At 34.1% G+C, this 27,519-nt stretch overlaps 1 long non-coding RNA gene across 2 annotated transcripts in view; it reads right to left on the reverse strand.

Moving 5' to 3' along the window:
* The window catches only part of LOC141554829 (uncharacterized), a 98,499-nt gene extending 71,656 nt beyond the window's left edge, over nt 1–26,843 (reverse strand). The window contains exons 1-2 of one of the 2 annotated variants that reach the window (XR_012485975.1): nt 26,644–26,843; nt 23,401–23,497 (exon numbers count right to left, since the gene is read on the reverse strand). This is a non-coding gene — a long non-coding RNA (uncharacterized LOC141554829). Of the gene's footprint in view, nt 1–23,400; nt 23,774–26,643 lie in introns of those variants that run through there. The other variant, XR_012485973.1, reaches the window with a different exon arrangement.
* Nucleotides 26,844–27,519: the final 676 nt, after the last annotated feature.

Consider the following 27,519-nt stretch of genomic DNA (forward strand, 5'->3'; position numbering starts at 1 on the left):
TATAAGAAATGATCAGCAGGATGACTTCAGAGAGACCTGGAGAGACTTACATGAAATGATGCTAAATGAAGAGAGCAGAATCCGGAGATCATTGTACACAGAAACAACAAGTTTATACAATGACCAATTCTGATGGACATTACTCTCTTTAACAATGAGATGATTCAGGCCAGTTCCAATGATCCTGTGATGAAGAGAGCCATCTATACCCAGAGAGAGGGCTGTGGGAACTGAGTGTGAATCACAACATAGCATTTTCACTTTTTTTGTTGTTTGCTTGCATTTTGTTTTCTTTCTCATTGTTTTCATTTTTGATCTGATTTTTCTTGTGCATCATGATATTTGTGGAAATATTTATAGAAGAATTATACATGTTTAACATATATTGGATTATTTGCCATCAAGGGGAGAGGATTATAGGAAATAAGGGGGAAAATGTGAAAGATAACATTTTGCAAGGAGGGATGCTGAAAATTATCTATCTATAAGTTTTGAAAATAAAAAGCCATTGTTGACTTTTCTCTCCTAATTCTCTCCTACTATATCCTACATCTAGTTAGTATGAAACTATTGGTCTATCTCCAGAGAATCTCTTGCACACTTCCCTTTCTCTCCATTGGGACAACTTTATATCACTTTTTCTTGCTACACTATTCTTTCATCTTCCTGATTCTAATTCTTTTCCCCTTCTTAGCCATCCTTTATATAACTGACAAAGTCTTATTCCTAAAACACAGATCTGGCCATTTCAACTCCTGACTCATAAAACTTCAGTGGCTCCCCACTGCCTCTAGGCTTAACAACAACAACAACAACAACAACAACAACAACAACAACAACAACAACAACAACAACAACAAACCAACAAGACCACTTGACATTTAATGCCCTCAACTCCCACTACTTTACAGTCTTGTTTCTTACAATTTCCTTTCTGTATTTTTTTTAATTTCAGTCAAAGTGGTCTGCACGTGTCTCCCCACATAACAGTTCTATATCTCATCTGTGCACATTTATACAGGTGGTGCCCATATTTCAAATGCACAGTTACCTAGTTTCTAAACCACAGAATCCCTAATCACCTTCAAAGCATGGTACAAGAAGCAACTCAATGTCTTTCCCTAATTTTACTAGTCCTCTCTGTTTCTTGACATTGCTTGGTAAGCATCTCGTGTGCATATGATACAGCTCCTAGAGGAAAGGAATTGTTTGTTTTTCCTCTATGTCCTAAGAATCTGGTGTGGTGCCTTTGCACATGGTATATACTTAATAAATGTTTACTGAATCCATCTCCTGTCTTGACTCCTATGGATCAATTTAATGGTTTGTAAAATTATGTAGTAAGTAAATAATTATATAAATAAACATATTTACCTGGTCACATTCCTCATCTATTGGAATATATCACTCAGAGCCCAAAGACTAAAGCAAACAGTCCCTTTAAGAAAAATATATTCAAATGTCTTAGATAAAAACAGGAAGTTCAGAAAGATAAAAGAAAGTCATCTACAAGCAAGTTAAAAGCCACAGATAGTGTAATTCTCGGGTTTTCAAATGATCAGGCAAGACTCTAGGAACTAATTTTATATCCTTGCTCACCAGGGTCCATAGGTGAATCTGAGATTAATCTAAAATTAACCCTAGAAAATCCAGTTTTGTAGCACAGCTTCCTAGTTCACAGAAATGCAGGCTGGTTCTATAAGGACATGAGGAGTTAACTCATATTTCCTCAATTCCTGGCTCACAATACATACACAGAGTGAACTCTCAGTAGCAATAGGAGTAGTAGCAGTAGTGATGGTGATGATAAAATAATAATAATAATGAAGAAAAAGAGGAGGAATAGCTCCCATCCTGTAATACTTTAAAGTTTGCATTTTATCTCTTCACAGCATCTATGAAGTAGATGCTAATATTACATCTGTTTTATGGCTACATATTTTGAAGTTGAGAAAAATTAGGTAAGTTGTCTGGGATAACATAAGTAGTTTAAAATATGAGAATTTAAATGTACACTAGGAACTAGATGCTAATATTACATCAATTTTATGGATACAGATTTTGAAATTGATAAAGGTTAGGTAATTTGTCCACAGTAACATAGCTAGCTAAAAATATGAGAATTTAAATATAGGCCCTTCTTACTCCATGATCAACATTGTATCCATTGCACTACCTTAGTCAACGACTCAATAATTATCTGCTATGCTTTGGTCATAGTGCTAAGCTCTAAGAATACATAAAATAGAATACAAGAGGAAATAAGATATTGTTCCTACCCTTAAGGAGATCACTTTGTAAAGTAAGACACGATATACATGGTAAATAGGAAATAAAAGAGAAAGCACCAAATTAAGAAGGATTAGGAAAGATTTCCTATAAAAGGTGGATTTTAAGGAAGCTGAAAAATCCAGAGGGAAGAAATGAAAAAGGAGAACATTAGAAGAATGTGGGACAGCCAGAGAAAATACCCCAAATGGAAAGATAAGGTAAAATTTATGCAGAATTGCAAGGAAGCCAGTATCCTGAGAAATGAAAATTGGAGTGAGGAGAGGATTGCTGGGTATCCTAGAACTAGAACTAAAACTAGAACTTTGGGATAACTATACTACTACAATTATTACTGTTTGTATTATTATCAGTACTGTGAAGTACTGACAGATGGTGAAGTAACCCTTGGATCATCAGAGAATGATTAAATATTATATATAGCTTAAAAGCCACATTCTATATTATATTTGAATTTTCTGAAAATTCTCCTAATAAATTCTTCCAATATCTCATCAATGGAAGTTTTCTTTGACTACTAAAGGTTTTTATGGAAATAATTTAAGTAGTTGTAGATTTTACCAAGCTGAGAAAGACTTTGGTGTTGGCTCAGTGACAGATTATGAGTCTGTTAGTCCAGAGCCAGCTTAGTTTAATTCAGAGAGGATTGCCATTATGTTAGCTCATGGGAAATAGAACTATTCTTAAAGATTCTTGTCTTAAGGCAACTAGGTTGAAACATTGTCCCTTGCAATCACTTTTGTTCCAACTTTTCCCTTCCTTTCCTCTACTTTTTCTTCTTTTCTTCCTTCTTTTTTTCCAAGTCATTAAAATAGTTTCTTGGGAATTTGATTAGTATGGCACTAAATAGAAAGATTAGTTTAGGTAATATTGTCATCTTTAATATATTCACTTGGCCTATCCAAGAGCACTTAATATTTTTTGAATTGTTTAGATCTGACTTTACTTGTGGAAAGTGTTTTGTAGTTTTGCTCATATAGTTCCTGACTTTCCTTTGGCAGACAGATTCCCAAATATTTTATGCTATTGACAGTTATTTTAAATGAAATTTCTGTTTGTATCTCTTGCTATTGGATTTTGTGGGTGATATATTAAAATACTGAGGATTTATGTGGATTAATTTTGTGTCCTGCAACTTTGCTAAAGTTGTGGATCATTTCTAATAGCTTTTTATTAGAATCTCTGGGGTTCTCTAAGTATACCATCACATCATCCGCAAAGAGTGATAATTTGGTTTCCTCATTACCTACTCTAATTCCTTTAATCTGTGAGATCTTTTTCAAAAATACCATAAGCACTTGTGTGATAAATGTGTCTTCTTGAGTAATTGATTTAAAAAAAATTATTTGTACCTTCTGACAAAGACCATCAATGTAAAACTATTTCAAACTTTATCAGTAATTTATATAGTGAAATATCAGTTAAAATAAATAGCAAAAATAATAACTTAGGTACACTCATACCAAAGACCCTCTTTATCACCCCTTTCCCATCCTGACTACTGACTCCTTCTTTCCCCATATTTAAGGGTGTAGCTTTAGAGCAATGCAAATTGACTGAACTGAGGTTTTCCAGGTGGCCACCTTGGAAGAAAAAACTTGGCTTCACATTGTGCTGAGAGGAAACTTAGTTATGACTCCTGAATAGAATATACTCATAAGAAACTCATAAGATTCAGGCTCAATGGTTTATTCTTAGAAGAGGGTTTCATGTTTTCTTGCATGTTTTTGCCAATAAAGTTTTATTGTATTCATTGAGAAAAGTCTAATTAGTGTTTCCATTATACTAGTTAACAGACATAATGGTAAATCAGCTATAAGCATGAACTATGTATTATAAGGTTCTAAAGGGGTTGCAATTTGAATTATGAGTAGCAAGAACCCCAGCAAGAATCCCAGAACCATTGAAAAAGTGAACAGTTCAAGTAGCATTTGTTAGTCACTTTGCTAAGTGCTGGGATCCAAGAAGGATCTTAAGGAGCTTACCTATTAAAGAATAAATACATATGAACAAAATTTATATGGTATAAACTGGAGGTAATCTCAGAAACAAAGCACTAGCACTAAGAGGAATTTGGTAAGATTTTATCTGAGACTTTGAAAAAAGCCACCATAGCCAGGAGCAAGAAAATTCTAGGCACTGAGAACAGCCAGTAGAAAAGGTACAGATTGGGGAAATGGAATGTCCTGTATGAGAACCAAGAAAGAGGTCAGATTTTCTAGACTGCAGTGCAAGTAAGGGAAGTAAGGCATGAGAAGATTAGGAAAATACATGGAAGAAAGGCTTTGAAGGGTTTTAAAAGCTAAGAAGATTTTATATTTCATTCAGCAAAGATATGATGGTGTATTAGAGGCAGCAATCAAGTTAAATTTTCTCAATATTCTCCTCCAAAAAACTTTATAATATTTCAACTGAAATTTTAGATGGCCTCTGACCATCACAAAGGTCATGGTGAAACATTGGTCCAATCTAAAAAAAATTGGTCAGGAGGAGAGATCTGTGACACTAATGTAGAAGCCAGTCCAGAGATTATGCTGCATAGTACCAGTAGCAGGACTTGTTGTATACTGCTGGAGCATCAGTAGAAGCTTCAGCATCTCTCATCCCAGAAACAATATCTTTCTATTTAAACACTAGTTCAAACTAGTTGAACAGTAGTAAAAGAAGAGATGTTTTGCTGGTACTGGATATAAATGGCACGGATTGGGAACTCTATTGCCCTGCATTCTGGATCATAAGAGGCCCTGGTCACAGTTCTAAAATAAAGAAAAGAGCTTGCTCTTGAAGCTGCAGGGAAGCAGGGGCTCTTCTTGAGTAAATACAAGCTTGTTAACCAAGAGAGAAGTGACCACACATCTCCCTCATTTACACTATCTTGGAAGCACTAAAAACTTGCAGACCCACATAACTAGCACTGAAAGTAATACACAAAAAATTGTGAAGCTTTAGACAGAGCTTCCTCATCCCAAAGTGATCAGAGCACAACTTTACTGTAAACGTTCAAAATCAATAATTAATCTGGAGTGAGCAACAAAATAAAATTTAACCACAAAATAATCAGTGACAAAAAAGGCCAAAAGAAGACAACAATATGAAAATAACTATAAGCAGAACTTCAAAGAAAAATTACTAATATGACCCAAGCTCAACAAGAATTCCTGGAAGAGTTTAAAAAAGAGATGAGTGGTAAAGGAGGGAGGGCAGAGCCAAGATGGAGGAGAAGCCACATTACTACTTTATAAGTCTCTCATTCACTCACTACCAACTATTTAATTCAGCCTCAAAAATAGCCCTTGACTGGTAAAACCCATGAAGATTAGAAGTACAACAACTTACCAGCCAAAGAGAATCTGGAATTTCGTCAGAAAAGGTCTGTCCCAAGGGGCAGGAAAAGACCAGTGTGGACAGTCATAAAACTAGGCTAGTATATTGTGCAGATTGGGCTGGGGAGGTGCTGGGGTTAGAAAAGCTACAGAGATAGACAACTCTAGCATAGGCTGATTGCTCTACTCTGCTTGCAAAACAGCAGATCAGCAGAGAAATCAAAGCCACTTTAAAAAACACCAGAAACTATAGTCTGCCTATCTACCCAAAACCAGAAGTAACTCAGCACAGATCACAGCACAGCTGTGCAGCCCCATTCTGCTGTACTGGGATTTTCCTTAGGGCAGCTAAGAACCTGTATGGCAGGAGGACACAGCCAACACAGCCTGGGCAGCCTCTAATCTGCACAGTGCGGGGCTCGGCCTGAGGCAGTGGAACAAAGAAGCGAAACTTCTGCAGCAGTGACTGTGCTTCCCAGGGCAGACACACTTTCAGTAGGTGTGCTGAGGATATTCTCTGGTCAGCTACTAATATCCACAGCCATGGTGGGCTTTGGCCTGGGGTTGTGACACTTTCACTGTTCAGCCTCAAACCTCAGGGCATTTGGCAGGCCACACAGCAGGAGTTCTTCAATGGGCATTTCCCCAGTCTAGCTAGTGCTTAACAGCTCTGAATCACTTCCAGTGGGGGGGAGGAACTCTCCCAGAGCATCTTCGTACCTTTACAGCCCATTCACAAGACAGCTGCCATCCATATACCTATCCCTGTTCTGCAGAGGAAGCTGGTAACCTCCTTTCACTAAAGGCAGACCCTATAGGTTTATAAAAATTAGAAAAAAAAAAATTAAAAGGATGATTGATAGCTTCTATACAGAAAGAGAGCAGGTTTGCAACCACAAGGAGACTAATAGCAAACAGTCTCCAGATAATACCCTGAAGGGGAATGTTACCTGGCCCCCATCACATAACTGCCATCACATAACTCTCTCCTAGAAGAGATTATTAAAAACCTCAAAAGAGAGCTAGAAGAAAAATGGGGAAAGGAAAGAGAAGCTATGCAAGAGAGTAACAATGTCCTGAAATGTGAATTGGAAAAGATAAAGAATTCCCAAGAAAGTAGGATTTGTGAATTGGAAAAAGAAAATAACTCACTTAAAAAAAAAATATAGTGAAATGGAAAAAAACTCCATGGAGCAAAACAACTCATTTAAAAACTCAATTGGAAATATACAAAAAGAAGTAAAAAAAAAAAGTGAATGAAGAAAATAAGTCATTAAAAATCAGAACTGAATAAATAGAAATGAATGATTCATTGAGATACCAATAATCAGCAAAACCAAAAAAAAAAAAAAAAATGAAAAGCTGGAGAAAAACGTCAAATATTTACTTGGAAAATCGACAGACCTGGAAAATAGATCTAGGAGAGATAATCTGAAGATTATTGGACTTCCCAAAAATTATGATGAAAAAAGAGCCTAGATTCTATTTTACAGGAAATCATCAAAGAGAACTTCCCAGAGATAATAGAACCAGAAGGTTGTAACATGCCCTCCTGGCAGTTAATATTACCAGTCTGTCCTAGGCCCAACAGAGTACGTTTGACCACTGACCTTTGCAGTGTCAACTCTACCCAGCTCGCCTCCTCTGAGGCCTTCAAAGTTCTCTGGCCATGATTTCTTGAATCTATAGTTTAATAACCGGTAGCACACTCAAGGACAGCCTCATGTAATCTTAAAAGCCTTTATTATACCTACTCAGATAATGCCCTGACTTGATGACCTGACTTGTTAACTTCTTACCTCTCACAGCTCCGTCAGCTTGGCTCAGCTACCCCAGACTAGGGATCCAGGTTAAAGAGAGCTACTGCTGTCTGCAGTGGGCTTATAAAGGGCCTGTGAAGTCACATGCACAGCCAACAAGCAAGAGAGCCGTCACCCATTACTAAGCTATCTCAATATGGCTAGGATCCTACCCACAGGGTAGTCCTATATCCACAGAGATTACTTCCTGGGGCACTCAATCTCCTGTTGCATTATGGCACTGTCCATTTAAAGGACCCTTACAGAAGGTAAAATAAGCATTGAAAGAATTCATTGAACACCTTCAGAAAAAGACCCTAAAAAACAAACATACAAACAAACAAACAAAAAAAAAAGCTCCATGGAATATTGTGGCCAAACTTCAGGACTATCAGACTAAGGAAAATATATTACAAGCAGCCAGGAAAAAACAATTCAAATACCAAGGTGCCACAATAAGGGTAACTAAAGATCTGACTGCCTCCACATTAAAGGATTAAAGGGTCTAGAATCTGACATTCTGAAAGGGAAAAGAACTTAGAATGCAGCCAAGAATAAACTAACCAGCAAAGTTGAGCATTTCCTTCTGTGGAAGAAGATGGACATTTAATGAAACAGATGAATTCCATTTGTTTCTAAGGAAAAAAAAAAAACAGATCTAAACAAAAAATTTGATCTCCAACCACAAGGCTCAAGAGAAGCAGAAAAAGGTAAAAGGACCTCTTGAGAACTATATTTCTGTTGTGGATATACATTAAGACTACATGTATAATTTGATTTTACTGATATAACATAAAAATGGAGTTAGACATGTCAGAAAACAGGAAAAGGGGAAATAAAAGAGGGAAACTACATCCAGGCAGAGGCAAAGAAAACTCATTATTATCTGAGAGAATTAAAATTACCCATGCATATGTACTGTCAAAAAAAAGTTACAATTATAAAATTAATTTAAAAAATGTAAAAAAATTAAAAAAGAAAAAAAGAAATAAATGAAAAGGGGGAACTTTCCACCAATGAAGAGGAAATTATAGCAATAATAAGGAGTTACTTTGCCCAACTTTATGCCAATAAATTTGATAACCTAAGTGAAAAGGATGACTTCCTCCAAAAATATAGGCTTCCCAGATTAACAGAGGAGGAAGTAAATTGCTTAAATATTCCCATTTCAGAAAAAGAAATAGATGAAGCTATTAATCAACTCTCTAAGAAAAAATCCCCAGGACCAGATGGATTTACATGTGAATTCTACCAAATATTTAAGGAACAATTAGCCCGAATGTTATATAAACTATTTTTAAAAATAGGGAATGAAGGAGTCCTACCAAATTCCTTTTATGACACAGATATGGTACTGATACCTAAACCAGATATGTTGAAAATTGAGAAAGAAAACTATAGACCAATCTCCTTAATGAATATTAATGCCAATATCTTAAGTAAGATATTAGCAAAAAGAATACAGAAAATCATACTCAGGATAATACACCATGAACAAGTAGGATTTGTACAAGGAATGCAGGGCTGGTTTAAGATTAGGAAAATTATCAGTATAATTGGCCATATTAATAACCAGATTAACAAAAACCATATGATCATCTCAATAGATGCAGAAAAAGTATTTGATAAAATCCAACATCCATTCCTACTAAAAACACTTAAGAGTATAGGAATAAATGGCCTATTCCTTAAAATAGTCAGGAACATATATTTAAAACTGTCAGTAAGCATCATATGTAATGGGGATAAACTGGACCCTTTCCCAGTAAGATCAGGAGTGAAACAAGGTTGCCCACTATCACCATTACTATTCAATATTGTATTAGAAATTCTAGACTTGGCAATAAGATTTGAGAAAGAGACTAAAGGAATTAGAGTAGGTAATGAGGAAATCAAAGTATCACTCTTTGCAGATGATGTGATGGTATACTTAGAGAACCCCAGAGATTCTAATAAAAAGCTATTAGAAATAATCTATAACTTTAGCAAAGTTGCAAGATACAAACTAAATCCACATAAATCCTCAGCATTTTTATACATCACCAACAAAATCTAACAGAAAGAGATACAAAGAGAAATTCCATTCAAAACAACTGTTGAGTGTATAAAATATTTGGGAATCTATCTGCCAAAGGAAAGTCAGGAATTATATGAGCAAAATTATAAAACACTTGTCACAAAAATAAAGTCAGATTTAAATAATTGGAAAGACATTCAGTGCTCTTGGATAGGCCGAGCGAATATAATAAAGATGACAATACTCCCTAAACTAATCTATTTATTTAGTGCTATACCAATCAGACTCCCAAGAAACTATTTTAATGACCTAGAAAAAATAACAACAAAATTCATATGGGAGAACAAAAGGTCAAGAATTTCAAGGGAATTAATGAAAAAAAAAATCAAATGAAGGTGGCCTAGCTGTACCTGATCTAAAACTATATTATAAAGCAGCAGTCACCAAAACCATTTGGTATTGGCTAAGAAATAGGTTAAGTGGAATAGGTTAAGTTCACAGGACAAAATAGTGTACAACTATAGCAATATAGTGTTTGACAATCACAAAGATCACAACTTTTGGGAAAAGGATTCATTATTTGAAAAAAGCTGTTAGGAAAACTGGAAATTAGTATGGCAATAATGAGACATGGACCCACACTTAACACCATATGCCAAGATAAGATCCAAATGGGTCCATGATTTAGGCATAAAGAACGAGATCATAAATAAATTAGAGGAACATAGGATAGTTTACCTCTCAGACATGTGGAGGGGGAAGGAATTTGTGACCAAAGAAGAACTAGAGATCATTATTGATCACAAAATAGAAAATTTTCATTACATAAAATTAAAAAGCTTTTGTACAAACAAAACTAATGGAAACAAGATTAGGAGGGAAGTAACAAATTGGGAAAATATTTTTACAGTTAAAGGTTCTGATAAAGGTCTCATTTCCAAAATATGTAGAGAACTGACTCTAATTTATAAGAAATCAAGCCATTCTCCAATTGATAAATGGTCAAAGGATATGAACAGACAATTTTCAGATGATGAAATTCAAACTATTTCCACTCATATGAAAGAGTGTTCCAAATCACTATTGACCAGAGAAATGCAAATTAAAACAACTCTGAGATACCACTACACACCTGTCAGATTGGCTAAGATGACAGGAAAAAATAATGATGAATGTGGAGGGGCTGTGGGAAAACTGGGACACTGATGCATTGTTAGTGAAGTTGTGAAAGAATCCAACCATTCTAGAGAGCAATCTAGAATTATGTCCAAAAAAGTTATCAAATTGTGTATACCCTTTGATCCAGCAGTGCTACTATTGGGCTTATATCCCAAAGAAATACTAATGAAGGGAAAAGGACCTTTATGTGCCAAAACATTTGTGGCAGCCCTTTTTGTAGTGGCTAGAAACTGGAACATGAATGGATGACATCAATTGGAGAATGGTTGGGTAAATTATGATATATGAATGTTATGGAATATTATTGTTCTATAAGAAATGACCAGCAGGATGAATAAAGAGAGGTTTGGAGAGACTTACATGAACTGATGCTGAGTGAAATGAGCAGAACCAGAAGATCATTATACACTTCAACAATGAGATACTGTATGAAGATGTATTCTGATGGAAGTGGATATCTTCAACAAAAAGAAGATCTAATTCATTTCCAATTGATCAATGATGGACAGAATTAGCTACACCCAGAGAAGGAACACTGGGAAATGAATGTAAACTGTTTGCATTTTTGTCTTTCTTCCCAGGTTATTTTTACCTTCTGAATCCAACTCTTCCTGTGCAACAAGAAATTTGGTTTTGCACATATATATATATATATATATATATATATATATATATATATATTGTATCTAGGATATACTATAACACATTTAACATGTATGGGACTGCCTGCCATCTAGGGGACAAGGTGGAGGGAAGGAGGGGAAAATTTGCAGCAGAAGTGAGTACAAGGGATGATGTAAAAAATTACCCATGCATATGTAGTGTCAAAAGAAAATTATAATTATAAAATTAATTTAAAAAATAAAAAAGAGTGGTAAAGGAAAATTTGGATAAGAGAAATGTGATCAGAACAAAAATATGAAAAAAAGAAATGTGTGGTAAAAGTAGCACAAAAATACTAAAGAAAATAATACTTTATAAAAAATTTGGTCTAATGGCAAAAGAGGCAGAGAAATTCACTAAAGAAAAAAAGAAAACTCCTTAAAAAGCAGAATAGGCCAAATTGAGTGGGGATGAGGAAAAAATGTATAACTGCTAACAAAATAAAATAATTGGACCATTGGGAGGAAATGACATTTTAAGGTATGAAAAAGCAATATAATCAAATGAAAAGAATGGGGGATGGAAATCACAAAATGTGAAGTATCTCATTGGAAAAACAACTGACCTGGAAAATAAGGAAAGTATTACTTTAAAATTATTGCATTCCCTAAAAACCATGATTTGAGAGAGCCAAGTTACCATATGTCAAGACATTATATAGGGAAATTGTCCTGCGTGGCACCGCCAAGATGGTAAAGAGAAACCAGGAAGTTGCTTGAATTATCCCCAGTTTCCCTTAGGAACAATGATACTTCTAAACAAATCATGGAGCAATGGAACTCACAAAAAGATGAGCTGAAATAATTTTCCAACTTAATATAACTTAAAATGACTTTAAGGAATTACCTGTCTCTTTTTGGTAAAAGGAAAGCATAGCCTAGCACAGGTGTGGCACAGGCAATCTAGTGGGAGGCTATTAGTCATAGTACAAAGCAGGAACCAAGGCCCCTTGGTCCTGACTCAACAAGTGGCACAGCATGCCAGCTAGGAGGAACCCAGCCACAGTGCAAAATGCCAGAATGTTGTGCCAGAATTCTGGCACAACAGGCATAACTAAACTAGACCACCCCAGCTCAGTGGGCAAGTTGCCAAGTACCTCAGGCCCCAGCACAGAAATACATTGATCAAGCTCTTGCCTCTCCCCTTAGCAAAAGAAGCTTGGAACAATACCCCCTGTGCCCTAGGAACAGAGCTGATTTTTAATAAGCAAAAAAATGCCCTTCAAAACCCCCAAAAGAGCCCTGACCAAAGAAAGCTAATAGGGTGACAAGAAAAATCAGAACACAAACTCAGAAGAGGATAGCTCAGGCAAAAAAAGCCTTAAAGGGAAATATGAATTGTTCTCAAGCTGAAAAAAAAATTCTTAAAAAAGCTCAAAATAATTTTTAAAAATAAAGTAAGAGAGGTTAAAAAAATAGAAAGAAATATGGGGAGAAAAAGAATTGACAGCTTGGGAAATTAAAGTTAACTGAAGAAAACAACTCTTTAAAAATTAGAATTGACCAAATGGAACAAGAGATTTCAGAAAACTAAGTGAAAAAAATCATTAAAAATTAGAAATGGACAAGTGAAAACTAATAACTTTTTAGTCATCAAGAATTATTCAAAATCAAAAGAATGAAACAATAAAAGAAAATGTAAAATAGCTCACTGGAAAAAAATAACTGACTTGGAAAATAGTTCTAAGAAAGATAATTTAAGAATTGTTGGACTACCTGAAAGCCATGACAAAAAAAGGGTCTAGAAACTATCTTTCAAGAAATTATCAAGGAAAACTGACTTGATTTCCTAGAATCAGAGGGCAAAATAATAATTGAAAGAATCATCTGATCACCTCCTGAAAGAGATCCCAAAATGAAAACTCCAAGGAATATTGTAGCCAGATCCCAAACTTAGGTCAAGGAGAAAATACTAAAGTCATCCAGAAAGGAAAAAAATTAAAATACCAAGGTAAGATTACACAGAACTTAGCAGCTTCTACATTAAAAGATCAGAGGGTTTGGAATATGATATTCTACAAGGTGAAAGAGCTTAGATTACAACCAATCAACAACTACCCAGCAAAATGAAACAATCTTTCAGGGGAAAAATGAAATATGAAACTTTCAAACTTTCCTGATGAAAAGACCAGAGCAGAACAGAAAATCTGATCTGCAAATACAAAACCCGAGAGAAGCATAAAGAGGTAAACAGGAAAGTGGGAAATGTTATTTAACAAGAAAAATTAAACTGTTTACATCCCAACATGGGAAGTGATACTTATAACTCTTGAGAACTGTATCTCTATTAGGACAGTATACATAGGCAAAGGGTATAGGTATGATGTGGTGATATGAAAAAAACAAAACAAAACAAAAAAAAAAAAACCTAAGGGGTAAAAAAAAGTATTGCACTGGGAGAAGAGGAAAAAGAGAGGCAGAACAGTATAAATTGTGTCACATGAAGAGATAGAAAAGACCTATTATAGTAGAGGGGGGAAAGGGAAGGAATGAGCATTGTTTAAATCTTACTCTCAATCAGTTTTGGCTCAAAGAGAGAATAATAAATAAATAAATATATATATATATATATATATATATATATATATATATATATATATATATATATATATATATATATATATATATAGTTGGTTATAGAAATGTATCTTATCTTATAGGGAAGAGGAAAGGGGAAAGAAAAGGGAATAGAGGCTGATGTGAGGATTTATGAAAGGGAGGGCAGATTGAGGGCAGTGAAGGTCAGAAGCAAAACTCTGGTGAGAAGGATCAGATGAAAGGAAAGAAAAATCATTTAAATGAGGGGAAATACAATGAAGGGAAATAGACAATTAGTAATCATAACTGTAAATGTTAAGGAGATCAACTCTCCCCAAAAATAGAAGCAGATAGTTCGATTAAAAGCCAGAATTCTACAATGTATTGTTTACAGGAAAATTGTCCTGATAGCTTAAATCAAAAGTATAAAATAAAAATTGAAAGAATTCACTGATTGCCAAAGAGATCCCAAAATATAAAGTCCTAAGAATATCATTGCCAACTATAAGAACTCCTAGATCAAAGAGAAAATATTGCAAGCATCCAAAAAGAAAATATGCAAATATCATAGAACCATAGTCAGATCACATAAGATTCGACAGCTACCACATAAAATGAATAGTAATCATATTTAACATATAATATTCTAGAAAGCAAAGGAACTAGGATTATAACCAAGAATAATTTACCCAGGAAAGTGAATATAGCCCTTCAGGGGGAAAAAAAATGAAGTTTTATGAAAGTGAGGGTTTTCAAGCATTCCTGATGAAAAGAACAAAGGCTAAATAGAAATTTCAACCTTCAAACACAAAACTCAAGAGAAGCATAAAAAGGTAAATATGAAAGTAATCATAAGGGACTCAATAAAGTTACACTGCTTATATTCTTATATAGGAAAGTGACACATGCAACTTATAAGAACTTTTTCATTATTAGGGCATTTAGAAGGATTCTGCAAAGATGGTGTGGGTTAGGGTTATCTGAAAAAAAAAATGAAAGGTTGAGAAATAGTGATGCACTGAAAGAAATAAAAATGTAGATACAGGATGAGAAAATTTTCTCACATAAAAAAGGTATACAAAGAAAAACTTTTACAGGAGAAAAACTTTTAAATGGGAAGAAATGGTGGGCAACACTTATTTATCTCATCAGAAAGTCAAAGAAGAATACATAGACACACATGTTCAGTCTTTTGATTAGAGAAATATGTAATAACAAAGAGGGTAATAAAAAGTAAAGAGGATAAGAGAAGAAGTTGGTGATTAAAATTAAAGGGAGAATGGAATAATGAATGTAGTGGTCAAAAGCAAGGCATACTTTTGAGGAGGGACAGGATAAAAAGAGAGAGAAAAATAAACAGAAGAAATTAGGATGGAGCAAAATAAAAATTTAGTAAACATAACTATGATTGTGAATGAGATGAGCACACTCATGAAACAAGTGAATAGCAGAATGGATTAAAAAGCAGAATCTAAAAAATATCTTGTTTACAAGAAACACATTTGATACAAGAGTTACTCAGTATTAAAATAAAGGACTAGAGCAGAATGTATTATTCTTCAGGTGAAATAAAAAAAAAGACACAAGTTTTGCTATTTTTCATTCTTGCTCAACTTTTTATGACCTCATTTGGGATTTTCTTGGCAAAGACACTAGAGAGGCTTGCTATTCATTTCCTTCTCCACCTCATTTTATAGATGAAGAAATAGAGCCAAACATGATTGGAGAACTTACCCAGAGTGACACAGCTCGTAAGTGTCTGAGGTCAGATTTGAACTTAAGCCTTCTTGACTCCAGAACCAGTACTTTATCTACTATATCACCCTATCTGCCTTTGGAGCAGAATCTATTATGCTTCAACTGAAGAGGTAGCAATCACAATCTCAGACAAAGCAAAAGCAAAAATAAACCCAGTTAAAAAGTTATAATCAGAGAAATTACATTTTTCTAAAAAACACCTTACATTAAGTTTCTCAAATAAAAGCCCCATTTCTCAAATGCATTGAGAACTGAAAGAAATGGGGAAAAAACTCACCAAATGATAAGTGGTCAAAGTATACAAACAGGAAGTTTTCAAAAGAAATCAAAGTTATCTACAGTTATTTGAAAAAATATTCTAAATCACATTTGATGAGAAAATGCATATTAAAATAACTCTGAGATTATACGTCATCTATCAGAAATGAACAAATCTGGGTGGAATCGGGGCAATAGGAAAAATATAGTAAAGCTGTTATTGTAAAGTTGTTAACTGGTTCAATGATTCTGTAGAACAATTTGGAATTATGTGTAAAGGGTATAAAATTATACATACCCTTTGACCCAAAAAGATCAAAGAAAAAGGAAAAAAGATCTAATTGTACAAAAATGTTAAGCAACTATTTGAAGTAGCAAAGAATTGGAAACTGAAGAGATCCTTGTGAACAAGGGAATGACTAAGCAAGTTGTGGTACATGACTATGATGAAGTATTATCATGCTATAAGAAATGATCTTGGTGATGATTTCAGGAAAATACTTCTAGATGAAATGAAGCAAAATGTGTGTGGTAACAACAATATTGTAATATTGATCAACTGTGAAAAACTTGACTATTACACTCAATGCAGTGATATTTCCACAATTATTATGCTGCACAAGAAACATCAGATCAAAAAGGAAAAAAAAATGACAAAGAAAACAAAATGCAAGCAAACAACAACAAAAAAGTTAAAATACTATGTTGTGTTCCACACTCAATTCCCCCAGTCCTCTCTCTGGGTGCAAATGGCTCTGTTGATCATAAATTCGTTGGAACTGGCCTCTTTGTTGAGAAGAGCCATGTTGATCAGAATTGATCATCATGTAATCTTTTTGTTGCTGTATACAATGATTTCCTGATTCTACTCATTTCACTTAGCATCAGTTCATATTAATCTCTCCAGGCCTCTCTGAAATCATCCTGATGATCATTTCTTACAGAATAATAATATTCCATAACATTCATATACCATAACTTATTCAGCCATTCTAAAACAGATAAGCATCCATTCATTTTCCACTTACTTGCCACTACAAAAAGGGCAGCCAGAAACATTTTTTTGCACATATGGGTCCCTTTCCCTTTTTATGATCTCTTTGGAATACAAACCCAGTAGAAACACTACTGAATTTTGCACAGTTTGATAGCCCTTTGGACATAGTTCCAAATTGCTCTAATAATATGTCAATGTCCCAGTTTTCCCATAACTCCTCTGACATTTGTCATTGTCTTTTCCTGTCATTTTAGCCAGTGTGAAAAGTATGTAGTGGTACCTCAGAGTTGTCCTAATTTGCATTTCTCTGATCAGTAGTGATTTAGAACACCTTTTCATATGATTAAAAATAGTTTCAATTTCTTCATCTGAAAATTGTTTGTTCATATTCTTTGACTACTTACTTGGAGAATAGCTTGAGTTCTTACAAATTCGAGTCAATTCTCTATATATTTTAGAAATGAGGCCTTTATCAGAATCCTTAAATGTAAAAAAAAATGTTTTCCTTCCCTTCTAATCTTGTCTTCATTGTTTTTGATTATGTAAAAATGTTTTAAGTTAATATAATCAAAATTATCTACTTTGTGATAATGATCTCCAGTCCTTCTTTGGCCACAAATTCCTTCCTTCTCAAGAGATCAGAGAGCTGGATCAGGATGATTTCTGATGATCATTTCTTACAGAATAATAATATTCCATAACATTCATATACCTTAACTTATTCAGCCATTCTAAAACAGATAAGCATCCATTCATTTTCCACTTACTTGCCACTACAAAAAGGGCAGCCAGAAACATTTTTTTGCACATATGGGTCCATTTCCCTTTTTATGATCTCTTTGGAATACAAACCCAGTAGAAACACTACTGAATTTTGCACAGTTTGATAGCCCTTTGGACATAGTTCCAAATTGCTCTAATAATATGTTAATGTCCCAGTTTTCCCATAACTCCTCTGACATTTGTCATTGTCTTTTCCTGTCATCTTAGCCAGTGTGAAAAGTATGTAGTGGTACCTCAGAGTTGTCCTAATTTGCATTTCTCTGATCAGTAGTGATTTAGAACACCTTTTCATATGATTAAAAATAGTTTCAATTTCTTCATCTGAAAATTGTTTGTTCATATTCTTTGACTACTTACTTGGAGAATAGCTTGAGTTCTTACAAATTCGAGTCAATTCTCTATATATTTTAGAAATGAGGCCTTTATCAGAATCCTTAAATGTAAAAAAAAATGTTTTCCTTCCCTTCTAATCTTGTCTTCATTGTTTTTGATTATGTAAAAATGTTTTAAGTTAATATAATCAAAATTATCTACTTTGTGATAATGATCTCCAGTCCTTCTTTGGCCACAAATTCCTTCCTTCTCAAGAGATCAGAGAGCTAAACTATACTTTGTTCTTCTAATTTGCTTATAATATCACTCTTTATATCTAGATCATGAACCCATTTCAACTTTACCTTGGTATATGGTGTTAGGTGAGGGTCAATGCCTAGTTTCTGCCATACTAGTTTCTAATTTTCCCAGCAGTTTTTGTGAAATAGTATGTTCTTATCCCAAAAGCTGGGGTCTTTGGGTTTGGCAAATAATAGATTACTGTAGTCATTGACTATTTTGTCCTGTGAAGCTCACCTGTCCCAGTGATCGGCTACTCCATTTTTTAGCCAGTACCAAATGGTTTTGATGACCACTGCTTTGTAATATAATTTTAGATCTGTTATAGCTAGGCCACCTTCAGTAATAGTAATGGTGATGATGGACAGCCTTGTCTCACTGCTGATCTTATTGGGAATGGCTCTAGTTTATCCCCATTACATCTGAGACTTATTTGCTGATGACTTTAAATAGATGCTATTGATCATTTTAAGGAAAAATCCCATTTATTCCTCTACTCTCTAGTGTTTTTAATAAGAATAGGTTCTGGATTCTGTCAAATGCTTTTTTCTGCCTCTATTGAGATAATCATATGACTTTTGTTACTTTGCTTATTGATATAGTCAATTATGTTTAAAGTTTTCCTAATCTTGAAACAATTATTTATTGCTGTTATAAATCCTACTTGGTCATGGTGTATTATCCTAGAGATAATTTGCTGTAATATCTGCTAATATTTTATTTATGATTTTTGCATCAATATGCAAAAGGAAAATTGATCTATAATTTTCTTTCTCTGTTTTAAGCCTATTCTGGTTTAATTATAAGCCCCTTGTCATAAAAAGAATATGGTAGGATCCTTTCTCTTCCTATTTTCCCAAAGAGTTTCTATAATATTGCAATTAATTGTTCTTTATATATTTAGTAGACTTCCAATGTAAATCCATCTGGCCCTGGGGATATTTTCTCAGGGTGTTTATTAATAATTAATTATTTTTCTAAAATGGGACTACTTAAGTAATTTATTTCCTTCATTGTTAATCTGGGCAATCCATATTTTTGTAAATATTCATCCATTTCACTTAAATTATCATATTTATTGCTTACAGTTGGACAAAATCACACCTAATTATTGCTCTAATTTCTTCTTCATTGGTGGAAAAGTTCTCCCTTTTCATTTTTAAGACTAACAATTTGATTTTCTTCTTCCCTTTTTCTAATCAAATTAAAGATTTATCTATTTTGTTGGGTTCATAAAACCAGTTCTTAGTTTTGTTTATTAGTTCAATGGTTGTTCTTTTTTTACTTTCAATTTTATTAATCTCCCCTTTTATTTTCAGAATTTCAAATTTGGTATTTACTTGGGGGGGGTTAATTTGTTGTATTTCTAGCTTTTTTAGTTGCATGTCCAATTCATTAATCTTCTCTTTCTCTATTTAATTCAACTAAGCATCTGGAGATATAAGATTTCCCCTTATTACCACTTTGGCTGCACCCCACAAATTTTGGTATATTGTCTCATTATTGTCATTTTGTTTATGAAATTATTGATTGTGTCTATCATTTGTTGTCTCATGAATTCATTCTTTAGAACTAGACTATTTGGTTTCCAATTAATTTTTGTTCTATTTTCCCCTGGCTTTTTATTGGAAGTAATTTTTATTGCCATTATCTAAAAGAGATATATTTACTATTTCTGCATTTCTGCATTTAATTTTGAGTTTTTTTGTGTCATAATATATGGTAAATTTTGTGTAGGTTCTAAGAAGCACTGACAAAAAAGTATATTCCTTTCATTCACCATTAAATTTTCTCCAGACATCTATCATACCTAATTTTTCTAAAATCCTATTTCCCTTCTTAACATCTTTTATTTATTTTCTGGTTTGATTTATCCAGTTCTGAAAGAGCAAGGTTGAAATCCCCCACTAGTATAGTTTTGCTGTCTATTTCTTCTTGCATCTCTCAATTTCTCCCCTAGACCATTTGGTGCTTATATGTTTAGTATTGATATTACTTCATTATCTATAGTACTCTTTGGCAAGATATAGTTTCCTTCCTGATCTCTTTTAATGAGATCTATTTTTGCTTTTGCTTGATCTCAGATCAGGAACACTATCCCTGCTTTTTTTTTTTTTTTTTTTTTTTTTTACATCAGTTGAAGCATAATAGATTCTGCTCCAGCCTTTTACCTTTACTCTGTATGTATCATTCTGCTTTAAATATGTTTCTTATAAATAACATATTGTAGGATTCTTGTTAATATAGTCTGTTATCTATTTCCATTTTATGGGAGAGTTCATCCCATTCACATTCACACTTTAAATTACTAATTCTGTTTTTCCTACTCTCTTATTTTCCCCAACTTATACTTTTCCCTTTCTTTTCCCCCTTTCCCTCTTCCCCCCTTTTTTCTTCTGACCATCACCTCCCTCAAACATACCTCCTTTTTTTAACACCTCTCTCCCTTTCCTATGCTTTTCTCCTACTATTTCTATTTTCCCTTCTATTAGTCTCCTCCTTTCCTTTCCCTTTTCCCCTCCTACTTTTCTATAGGGTGAGACAAGTTTCTCTTTGAAGTTAAATAAATCTGATATCCTCTCTTTGAGTCAAATCTGATAAGAATAAGATTCATACAATGTTCATTCCCCTCTCTTTATTCCTTCAGTTATAATTGGTCTTTTTTGCCTCTTCTTGAGGTATAATTTATCTAATTTTATCTCCATTTTTCTCTTCTTCCAGTACAATGCTTTTTCCACCTTGTTGTTTTGTTTATATTATCACAATAAAATCTAATTATACTTGCACCCTCTAAGTATATTCATACTTAGGGATATAGGGATACAGTACTCAAAAATTCTCTTCATTGTACCTTTTTATGCTTCTCTTGAGTTCTGTATTTGGAGAGCAAATCTGTTTAGCTTTGGTCTTTTCATAAAAAAATAAATGAAATTTGAAATGAAATTGTATTATTGAATGTCTATCTTCTTTCTTCTTTCCTAAAAGATAATGCTGAATTTTACTGGATAATTGATTCTTGGATGAAATCCAAGTTCCTTTGCTTTTTGGAATATCAGATGTCAGGCCCTTTAATCCTTTAATGTGGAAACTGCTAGGGCTTGGGTAGTCCTGCTTGTGGTTCCTCTATTTGATTTTTTTTTTTTTATGGCTGCATGCAATATTTTTCCTTGATCCAATCATTCTGAAATTTAGCTACCATATTCCTTGGAGTTTTCATTTTAGGGTGATCAATTGTGATGTTCTGATTGTCTCTAGATTTGTGATCATTCTCTGGGAGGAGATCTATCTCTTGGGGAGCTTCTGGGGAGGCAGCCTTGGCTTTAGTTCTGTATTGTCTTTTCCTGTCAGAATCTCTCCAGCCAGATTCAGTCTCTAGCTCCCTCTGAATCCAAAGCCTCCAATCAGTACAAAGGTAGAATCTTTAATCCCCCTCTTCCTGAATACTGACTCTGAATCTCCTCCAGCTCCCCTGAAGTTCTCCTGGGAAGTCTTGTTCTTGACCCAATCCAGACTGACCCTTCCAGACTCTAACTTCTTCCAGACTAACCTTTGGCTCCTTTTATCCTCCCAGAGAATGGGCTTGTAGGTACTCCAAAGGTGTAAACTCCTTTAAGAAGTCTAAAGGTGTAAACTCCTTTTAAAGGTGTAAACCTCTTTAACTAAAAGTGTGAACTCTGAGCTAGGGAATTGTTAAGTGCCATGCTAAATTAGACAACCGAGTTAGTACCTAGTAATCCTAACAATCAGTGAATTCTTTCAATGGTTATTTTACACTCTGTTTTTTGGATATCAGGGCAGTTTTCCTTGATGATTTCCTGCCTAGGTTCCTTTTTTTTTTTTTTTTTTTTTTTTTCATTTTGGCTTTCAGGAAGCCTAATAATTCTTAGAAAATCATTCCTTGATTTATTTTCCAGATCACTTGTTTCTTCAATGAAGTATTTTACATTTTCTTCTATTCTATTTTTTTGGTTTTGTTTGACTTATATAAAGTTCTTTTCCCCCATCTCTATCACAGGCTATATCATATAATTTAACTAGTCTTATTCTCATGCAAAGCTCTATATCTCTGATATCTCAGATATATGCATTTTTAATTAACAAATCCTGATGCTTAGAACACATATTCTCCTTCCCTCCATCTCTTCAAGAGGAATGTTAGAATCCACTTTATTTAAGAATGGCATCAAGCACCTTCTACATAAAAAAAAACAAAAAAACTTTTCTGATTTTAGTAATTGATAGCAAATTTTCCCCCAAAAAATATTTTTCATATGTTCCTCTTTGTATATGTATATGTTCCTCTTTTTGTTATTTCTCATGCTAAATTGTAAGTTCTATGATGTCAAAGATTGTTCTATCTTCATCTTTTTATTATACCCTTTTGCAGTTAGAATAGAGCCTGGAAGAAATCAATAGAGACTTATTGATTGATTGTTTTAAATAATAAAATAAATAGTCAAATAATAATAAAGAGTCAAAGATAATTGACTATTACTACTAAGATTATGTCAAATCACATGCAAGACTAGCTTAATTTGTTTTTATTTTTGTTTTCTCCTAAAATAAATATTTTAGTTAATGGGAAATTGTAATTCTGATTTAAAATCACATATCACTTTAGTCATTCATTCCTGCATATTGTCAGTATTTCTGCCCCCTATCATGGATTCCTACCTGTAGACCAAGAAGGCCCAGCCATAATCCCGCCTTTCTGTGTTAGTTAAAAACCTATGAAAAGTATGTTTATCTGAATTCTGCTTATACTTGATTATACAGGTTAAGAAACCTAATAACAGAGGCCTGTCTAATGAGAGGTGTGTATATGTGTGTGTGTGTGTATCTGTGTCTGTGTGTGTATATAAAAAGACATTTCAGTTTTCAATAAACTGTTTACTGTTCAAACATTAAATAAATGTAGAACTGTTTTAATCAGCTGAACAAATATTTAATGTACACTCTAGCATAAGAGCTGTGTTTAAAAATATCCTTTATGCTGCTAAGACACAGAGAATTTATGGAAACTAGTGACCTGAAAGGTAAAATAAACATCAAGGGGGAAAATGTGAGACATGTCTTTTCAATTTTAACCTGATGTCCCCTATATTATTGCCACCCTCAGAATCTTGGAGTCACAGACTGCCAAATTGGAAGGGGCCTTTGAGAATTACACCATTAGCATTTTTACCTCTTAAGTGTGGAGAATAACTTCTGGGATATTCAACTCACTTTCATTTTCACTAAGAACTGATTGTTGGGCAATCACCAAATTTGGTTCCAGCCAACTGTCAAGGGAAGGTAAAACACAGAAATCTTAATGTTATGTCCCGGACACAGTTTCTCAGGAGAGTAAATGTTTGTTTACTCTTTGGGTTCCAAACACTGGAGGTCATTCATTACAGAAGTAGCTGGATTTCCGTCTACAGCTGTTTAGAGGGATTTGCTAGAACTCTGACAGGAAATTGTAACTTCTTTGAAAATGCATGAGCTTCAATAGATTCTATGTAAATACCATAGAAAGCTGGAAGAAAGGGGATATTTTTTAGAGGGATAATCTCTTAAAATATATATATGCAAACACATTTTTTTTTTGATAGTTGCCTTACCTTTCTTCACTGGATTTAAGTTTAGCTTTCATGTTTCTTGTTGGGGTGGCTTAATGTCAGCACTGAGACTCCAAAAAGAAAAATTTAGCCTTGGCCAAGCATTTTCAGCTAGTTCTCCTTTATGTACTTATAGGTAACTTACAGGAACTCTGAAAATTGAGGGTATTCTCTTGAGCATAAATGATTCAAAAATCAAGAGCCTCTGGTATATCTGTTTCATGTATTCACACCTTTTAGTGGACAATTGAATGATAAGAGTCCAACAGTATGCTTAGGCTTTGTCCCTGAGTGATCACAGAAGCAACTTCCATTTTAGGAGACCTCTTTTAAAGCTGTCCTAACAACTGCTTTCTGCACAATCAATCAGATCATCTGAATAGTGGATCTTTGCCATTAAGGCAATGGAATTTAAACAATGTGCTTGGATTTGCTGGCAAAAAGCCAATTTTACAAAAAGCTGGATTTACTAGCATTTTCTATGCTATTCATCAGGGAATTCTTAACTTTTTTCTGAGGAATGGACCTATTTCAGGCAGCTACCTGGTACCATGAATAGAGATGACATGACTTCTAATCTTCTCTAATCCATTTGTTAACTTTGTAACCTTGAGCAAGTCATTAATCTTTCTAAACATCAGTTTCCTCATCTATAAAATCTAGATAATAATAGCATCTACTATAGGGTTGTTGAGAGCATCAAATCAAATGAAATTAAAAATGTCAAGTGCTTTCCAAGTCTCAAAGCATTATTTAAATACTAGCTGTTGCATGTTGTCATAGAACCTTTAAGGTTCTATGAAGCCTAGGTACTCTTTCTCAGAACAATATTTTAAATGTATGAAATAAAATACACAGAATTAAACAAGAAGCCAACTATAGTCAAATAGAGTAAACAAAACATTTGTTTTTTTTAATAAAATTCATATACCACAGTCATCTTCTTCATTCCCTAACTAGGTTTTATATTTTTCTCCTTGTTTTTGTCCTTTTACTTGTAAAAGGTATTTATGATGCCAAAGTTCTGAGATTTTTTTAAGTGATTTTGTCCTTCTTATATAGAACTTGGCATCAACCATTTGGTCATGTTTGTTTCTAAGGTTTCCCCTCATCACCTTAATTAAACAGTCTCTTCCTTTTAGATGAAATCCAGATCATTTTCTTTTTCAACCAAACCTATCTTTGCTTATTGTCCAAAAATAAAAAAAAAAAACACAATGATGATCCTCTCTATTACCAATGACATAGCAAACTATCACACTCTAAGTTGATAAGTAACTATTTAGAGCTTTACTTCAGCAGTTTGGAAATATAAAAAGGATCTGGAAGATGAACATTGGAAGAGAAAAAAAAGGAAACTACCTAGCAATCAGAAAGAAAAAAGAATAGTACTTATGAGATCATTAGAAATACATGCATTTGAAGTGCCTTTTCCTAAGAAGCTTTTTGAGAAATAAAAATATCAATTTAACTCAGTGAATGAAATCCTTATACCTATACAGTAATGAAGCAATTAAAGCAATTTAATGCCATAATGAAATGGTACAAAACTGTGAAGCTCCTCTTCTGCATTTTGGGTTACTTTTCCATTATTTGTCTTTGATCTCTGTGCTATCAGACAAAACTACCACTTATGTCAACAGAAGGCCAATGTGCTTGGCAAAAGATCCACAGGTGTACTTCTTTCACAACACTTTAGGGATTAAGTACCAAATTTGACCTGTAAAATGGGGAATTAAAACTTCTTGCTCTTTGGCTTGAGATAGAGCTCAAGGAGCAATTTTGAACAAAATTTGAATAAAATTCCCCACAGTGTGTTTTTCTGCTATGTAATATAGAAATGTAGAGGTGTGAATAAAAGGACCTCCATATCCAATGTGGTTCAATTCACATCTGCATACCATTCTCCTTTTGGCTTCCTTTAAATGATTTCTGAGAACTGAGTTAACCCACCATCCACACAACATAGGTTTGACTAAGTATTGTAAACCTGGTGCATTTTTTCAGGTGCTAAACTTTTATATGCCAAAAGCTTGGGAGCCAGAATTGGTATTCATTAATCATCAATTCTGTATTTTTTAGTTTCACTGGGAAATAACTAATTTTTCCATTTCTTCTCTCCACTGCTATTTTCTTTAGGGCCATCATCCCACTCCCAAACAAATTTATGCTGAAAGGCATAAATTAGCAAGTAGAGTAATTATAAATAGCTTTGTTGTTGGCTGTTGATTCTTAAGCAAGCCAGGGCATGTGGGTGGGAGGGAACAAGAGGTACCATTTATTAGATGTACCCACAGTACTCAGAAAAGGGTTCATTTACTTTCAGTAAAAAACCTGTGAACAGAATCATTTGTGGAATATGAATAACTCTACTGAGCTCCACAAAGAATGAAGCCCACTAAATATTACTTAGAAGAGGATTCATATTCTTAACATTTTCCTTCCCTCCTTACCCCTTCTCCCACCATAAAATCCTTCAGGTTCATTACCACAGGATTTAGAGTTAGAGAAACTGAGTCTAAATTCTGACTCTGCTATTCTTTACTTGATCTGAATCTGGATTATTCATCTTCTTTGGGCCTCATCTCTCTCTTTCATGGAATGAGTGGGTTGGATTATATCATCTATAAGATGGACCCTTATTTCTGGAGGTTGTATCCATTTCTTAAAATCTAAAATATTTTACATAAAGACAATCATTTTCTGAATTTTAGGCATTGCCACAAAACCCAAAGTGAGAGAAGCTATAGAGGTACTCACCTTATTGTCCCAGAACAAGAAGTTCTCTATCAAGGATTCATACATTCACAGAACCTGTTCATCCTTACCTGCCCATTTTTCTTCCCTTTCTATGGTCCTATTTATTCAGTCAGAATCCTCTCTCCAAATATAAACAAACATCTCTTCAAGCAGACTACATGCTGGTAAACACACTCATAGCCCTTCTTTTTGTAGTCACTGAAAATCCAGGGTTCAAGGGCCACAAACAATATCACCAAACAAACAGAAGCTGTTTGTTCCATGCTGGAAAATGAGCAGGGCAAGTCTCTTAGATGGCTTACTGTAGGGAGTCCAAAATAAACAGAGTGAAAGGGGAGGGAAGCAAACCATCATTCATTCTTCAAAGTTGGATCTCCATTACCCTTGAGAAATTGACCTCTCCAGGACTTCTCCCCACAAGAAAGCACTCTGTGTGCTTGCCATTTCCAGATTAACTGTCTTTATCTATTTGAAATTGGAAGAGTTGACAACACTTCTGTTTGTTTTCAGATGATGTTAAACAGATGCACTCCTTTATAAGAGCCACACGGGTCTAGTTCAAGATGAGGCAATAAAGTAAATGTAGTTGTTATTGTGCCAAAATTAGGAAGACATGTTTGCTGTGCCTTAAATACTGCTATTTTGCATATTCAGTTATATTTTAATTGTTACTCCATATCTGCTTGACTTAAAATACTAACTCCTCAATGTGGGGCATTCAAAGCAAGCATGAAATCCATGAAGATTAGGCAATTCACACAAGCAAATATGTCAGCTTCACATAAAACCACTTTTAAAGATCGACTTTGAATACTCAATCCATTTTGCATTTCCCAAGTTGGTAGGAACAAGCCAGAGATTATGTCTTTTTTTCTAAATCTGATTTAGAGGTTAAAGGTGGTGATACAATGAAAAGGTCCAGGGAGAGAGGAAAAGCTTGCAAA

The sequence above is a fragment of the Sminthopsis crassicaudata genome, chromosome 1 (assembly GCF_048593235.1).
Source record: "Sminthopsis crassicaudata isolate SCR6 chromosome 1, ASM4859323v1, whole genome shotgun sequence".
Taxonomy (NCBI): Eukaryota; Metazoa; Chordata; class Mammalia; order Dasyuromorphia; family Dasyuridae; genus Sminthopsis; species Sminthopsis crassicaudata.